The sequence below is a fragment of the Otolemur garnettii genome, unplaced genomic scaffold, assembly GCF_000181295.1.
Source record: "Otolemur garnettii isolate 467f Iridium unplaced genomic scaffold, OtoGar3 scaffold00021, whole genome shotgun sequence".
In the NCBI taxonomy this organism is placed as follows: domain Eukaryota; kingdom Metazoa; phylum Chordata; class Mammalia; order Primates; family Galagidae; genus Otolemur; species Otolemur garnettii.
The window spans coordinates 18024637-18030486 of NW_003852416.1; the positions used below are offsets into that span (position 1 = coordinate 18024637).

The 5850-nt window shown below is 41.1% G+C and overlaps 1 protein-coding gene and 1 pseudogene across 2 annotated transcripts in view; one reads left to right on the forward strand and one right to left on the reverse strand.

Moving 5' to 3' along the window:
* The window catches only part of SUFU (SUFU negative regulator of hedgehog signaling), a 140940-nt gene that overhangs the window by 49686 nt on the left and 85404 nt on the right, over positions 1 to 5850 (reverse strand). The window lies entirely within an intron of this gene.
* On the forward strand, positions 3548 to 4567 carry LOC105886746 (annotated as a pseudogene).

Genomic DNA, 5850 nt, shown 5'->3' on the forward strand with positions numbered 1-5850 from the left:
ACCTTAGGTGTATGTGGCTGGCACCTTAGCCACTTGAGCCACAGACGCTGACCCAGGATAGATAAATTGAACTTCATCAAAATTAAAACCTTTTGTGTTGTAAACAATACCATCAAGAAGATGAAAAGAAATGCAAATCGAAACCACTTTTGAGATACTACTTTATACTCATTAGGATGATTATTATAAAAAATAATAATATAAGTAGAACATAACAAGTGTTGGTGAGGAAGCAGAGAAACTGGAACTCTTGTCCATTGCTGGTGGAATGTGAAATGGTTTAGCTGCTGTGTAAAACTGTATGGAGGTTTCTCAAAAAATTACACATAGAATTACCATATGATACAGCTATCTCACTTCTGGGTATACAGCCAAAGGAATTAAAAGCAGTGTCTCAAGCAGATATTTGTATACCAATGTTCATAACAGCATTATTTACAATAGGCAAAAGATAAAAACAACCCAAATGTCCATCAACATGTAAACAGATTAACAAATGTAGTACTTGGCTTGGCGGCGCCTATGGCTCAAGCGGCTAAGGCCCTGGACAAAAAAAAAAAAAAAAAAGACTGCAAAAGAAAAAAAGCCGGGCCTTGTGGCAGGTGCCTGTGGTCCCAGCTACTTGGGAGGCTGAGGCAAGAGAATTGCTTAAGCCCAGGAGTTTGAGGTTGCTGTGAGCTGTGATGCCACAGCACTCTACCCAGGGCGACATAGTGAGACTCTGTCTCAAAAAAATGAAAATAGGGCGGCGCCTGTGGCTCAAAGGAGTAGGGCACTGACCCCATATACCCGAGGTGGTGGGTTCAAACCCAGCCCCGGCCAAAAACTGCAATAAATAAATAAATAAATAAAAATAAAAAAAGGAAGGTCCTTCTGACACAGGAATTAACACAGGTGAACCTTGAAGACATTATACTAAGTAAAATAGGCCAGACATAAAAGGACAAATACTGTATGATTCCACTTACATAAGATACCCACAGTAGCCAGATTCAGAGACAGAAAATAGAATGATAGTTGCCAGAGGCTGCCGAGGAGGTAAATGGGGAGTTATTCCTTAATGGGTACAGAATTTCACTTGAGGAAGATGAAAAAGTTCTAGAGATGGATGATGGTGATGGTTGAAAAACAATGTGTAACCTGCCAGGCATGGTGGCTCACCCTGTAATCCCAGCACACTGGGAGGCAGGTGGATTGCTTGAGCTCAGGAGTTTGAGATCGGCCTGAGCAAGAGCAAGACCACTCTCTACTAAAAATAGAAAAGCAGTGTGTGGTGGGCAGGGTGCCAGCCCCATATACTGAGGGTGACAAGTTCAAACCCGGCCCTGGCCAAACGGCAACAACAACAAAAAAATAGCCAGGCATTGTGGCTGGCTCCTGTAGTCCCAGCTACTCAGGAGGCTGAGGCAAGGGAATCGCCTAAGCCTAGGAGTTGGAGGTTGCTGTGAGCTGTGTGACACTATGGCACTCTACTGTGGGCAATAAAGTGAAACTCTGTCTCTACAAAAAAAAAAAAGCAATGTGTAAGAACATGTGAAAGAACACTTAAAAATGGTTAAAATAGGGTGGCGCCTGTGGCTCAAAGGAGTAAGACGCTGGTCCCATATGCTGGAGGTGGCAGGTTCAAACCCAGCCCTGGCCAAAAACTGCAAAAAAACCCAAAAGTTAAAATAGTAAATTTCATGTTATGTATATTTAACTACAAATTTAAAATGGAGAGAGAAAACATTTGTAATTATTTATCTGTTAAGAATATATTAAGTATTTTTATTCAAAATATATAAAGTACTCTTATAACTCAATAATAAAAGACAAATAATCCAATTAAAAGATAATCCAATAAAAAGATGCTTAAAATTTTAGTCATTAGGGAAATGTAAATCAAAACTACAATGAGATACCACCAGTTTAAACCCACTAGAATATTTAAAGTAAAAAAGGCTGGGCGTGGTGGCTCATGCTTATAATCCTAGCACTCTGGGAAGTTGAGGCGAGTGGATTGCTTGAGCTCAGGAGTTAGAGACCAGCCTGAGCAAGAGCAAGACCTTGTCTCTAAAAATAGCTGGGCGTGGTGGTGGGCACCTGTAGTCCCAGCTACTCAGAAGGCTGAGGAGCTATGACACCACAGCACTCTACTGAGGATAAAAAAGTGAGACTCTGTCTCAAAAAAAAAAAAAGAAAAGAAAAAACACAGCAATAACAAGGATTGTTTTTTTTTTTTTTTTGAGACAGAGCCTCAAGCTATCCCCCTGGGTAGAGTGCTGTAGCATCGCAGCTCACAGCAACCTCCAACGCCTGGGCTCAAGCTAGTCTACTGCCTCAGCCTCCCAAGTAGCTGGGACCACAGGCACCTGCCACAACGCCTGGCCATTTTTTGGTTGCAGCCATCATTGTTGTTTGGTAGGCCCGGGCTGAATTCGAACCCGCTACCTTAGGTGTATGTGGCTGGCGCCTTAGCCACTTCACTCAGCCACGTTATATTTCACTAATAATTTCACTCCTAAGTATATACCCAAGAGAAATGAGAATATGACTACATAGAGACTTGCATGTGAATGTTCACAGTAGCATTATTCATAACAGCCCAAAGGTGGAAACAACTCAAGAATTTATCAGCTGACAAGTGGATAAACAAAATGTGGTATAGCCATACTGTGAAATGTTACCTGGCAATTAAAAGGAATGAAGTACTAATATATGCTACAACATGAACCTTAAATCATGCTAAGTGAAAGACACTAATCACAGAAGACCATATATTAGATGATGCCATTTATTTGAAATGTACTGAATATACAAATCTATGGAGACAGATTTGGTTGTCCAGGGCTGGAGTGGCTAGTGGCAGGGAGATAGGGAGTCACCAGTATGGACTTTATTTTTTAGATAATAAAAATGTTCCAGAGTTCACTGCAATGATGGTTTTACAACTGTGAATTATATGTGAATAATATCTCAATAAGGCTGTTATGAAAAAAGAAAGACTGTACCTGTCAAAAGGAAAGAAAGAGCCTTGCAGGAGAGGCTAATTAGGGGAAGCAAGGCCATAGCCCTGGATTTCTTATTATCACCACCCCACGTTCATAAGCTTGGTCTAGGAAGAACCTAAGTCATAATGCCAGGACATTGCTGCATTTTACAGGTCTGTATGACCTAAACAATCCGCTACCAACATTTTCTTTTCTATAACTGAGGAAAGGATCCCTGACATTGCCTAAGATCATGTGCATGTCTGACGGGCACAGACCAACATTTCCCAAACTTTTGAGTTATCCATCACACCATTAGGATTTTTGCCATATCTGTGTTACATTATTTAACTTGTATTTTGTTACCTTAAAACTAACTTGCTTTTAAGAATCTAAACAAACTTTTAAGCCGTAACTTCGTATTACTATACTAAATAAGAAAAACAGACAAATCAGTTAGCTAATCATTAAGAGGAAGATACTTTAGTAATTTTAAAATAATACAATGAAAATAAAATGTTATTCATTTCTAGCTGATACTGTTACCTATCTGAAAATGTTAAAAACTTGGCAGTGGATTCCCAGCAAAATTAGAGAAGGATGTAGGACCCAGATCTTTTAGAACTTCAACCCATGATGGCAGCCCCATACCATGGTGTGAGTTCCAGCAGTGACTACCCAAAGACCCAAAGCTATGGGCCCGGAAGCCAACTGAGAATTATCTTAGTGGGTAAAATTGGAGCAGGAAAAAGTGCAACAGGGAACAGCATCCTTGGAGAGAAGGTATTTGATTCTTGCATGGCACCAAAATCCATTTCGAAGACCTATAAGAAAGGGAGCAGGATGTGGGAGCAAACAGAACTTGTTGTGGTTGACACACCCGGCATTTTTGACACTGAGGTGCCAGATGATGACACATGCAAGGAGATTGCTCACTGCATGGTTCTGACCTCCCCAGGGCCTCATGCTCTACTCATGGTAGTTCCACTGGGCCATTACACGGAGGAAGAGCATGAGGCCACAGAGAAGATCCTGAAGATGTTTGGACACAGGGCTAGAAAATTCATGATTCTCTTATTCACCCAGAAAGATGACTTGGAGGGTATCAGTTTCTGTGATTACCTAAGCACATTCAAGAGTTGATGGCCAAGTTTGGTGATCGCTACTGTGTGTTCAACAACAGAGCAACAGGTGCTGAGCAGGAGGCCCAGAGGAAGGAGTTGTTGACCCTGGTCGAGTGCATCGTGAGGGAGAATGAGGGAGGATGCTACACTAATAAGAGGCACGAAAGGGCTGAGCAGGAGATTCAGAAACAAACCCAGGTGCTGCAAGAACATTACAGAGAAGAGCTGGAAAAGGAGAAAGCCCATATCCGAGAGGAATATGAAGAAAAAATCAGAAATCTGGAGGACGAACTGGAGCAGGAGAAAAGGTAGGCACAAATGGAGAGGAAATTAGCAGAAAAGGAGGCTCTCTACATTGTAAAGCAGCAAGATGCTAGAAGGGAGGTTGAAAGTCAGAGTTGGATAGTTGAATTAATCTTGAAGGTATTGAATATTGCTTCCTTTGTTTTCTCATGGTTGTTTAGGGAAGATTAAATTTAATAAAAAATTGTATTTTCTGCATATTCTCTGCAAACCTTGCCCCATTCTACTCATTTGTCAAGGTCAGGGTGCTCTGATTTCTATCTCTCAGGCTCTCAGGACTAAGGTTTGCAGTAAATTTCACTACTGGAAATTGGTAGATGTTTGGTTGACTTAACAGGAGAGAGACTAATTCTCAACTTATCAAACTCCAAAGTAGTATGTGTTGGTGCTCACTACTTTCTAGTTTCTAGTTTCTAACTCAGACTCACAGAAAAGGAAGGCAAGAGACCAAAGAAGACGACCACATGTTGCAACCTTTTTTCCTTGGCTAACATTTCTCTTCTAGATTCTGTCTAGTTTGGCAGAGTGTCTCTCCTTGTAGCTTCTATTCATATTTGCCTTCAGGACCCTATTATCACAAGGATCAATTCTTTGCATTAGGTAAACCTATAGATGGAAATGCTTGTAAGATTATTTCTAGATAAATGTCAATTTGTCTAATTACATTTTCATATAAGGACTCAAGTTGTTCCTTGCTATCTGCTCACTGAAGAACAAAGACTTGTCTGGGAAACAGACCTCTCCAAACTCAACTTAGTAGGAATCCCCAAATACCAGAAAGGGTGAAAGGGCAATTCAACAAATAACCGAACAATGTTTGGTGTATTTGGGTGTATCTGCAGAAACTCTTTGACTAACCTCAATTTAACCAATTTGATAACTGACTAGTTTTTTCCTTTTCTTGCTAGACAAACCTCTGGTTGTGACCCCAAATCCCTCACTTTGAGCACTGATTGCCTGGCAGCTCATCTGCACACTTCTGCCTTACCCAGGTGAGTGTTTGTTTATTGTTGTTATAATAAAACTTTTCAGTTTTCTCATAAAAAAAAAAAACTTGGCAGTGCCCATAGCTTGGTGGGTAGGGTGCCAGCTACATACACTAGAGCTGGTGAGTTCGAACCTAGCCTGAGGCAGGTAAAACAACAATGACAACTACAACAAAAATAAAATAGCCAGGCACTGTGGCAAGTCCCTGTAGTCCCAGCTACTTGGGAGGCTGAGGCAAGAGAATCACTTAAGCCCAAGAGTCTAAGGTTGTTGTGAGCTGTGATGCCACAGCACTTTACCTGGGGAAACAGCTTGAGACTTTGTCTCAAAAAAAAAAAAAATATATATATATATATACACACACACAAATAAAAATGTTGGCTCCGTGCCTGTGGCTCAAGTGGCTAAGGCACTAGCCACATACACCTAAGGTGGTGGGTTTGAATCCAGCCTGGGCCTGCCAAAAA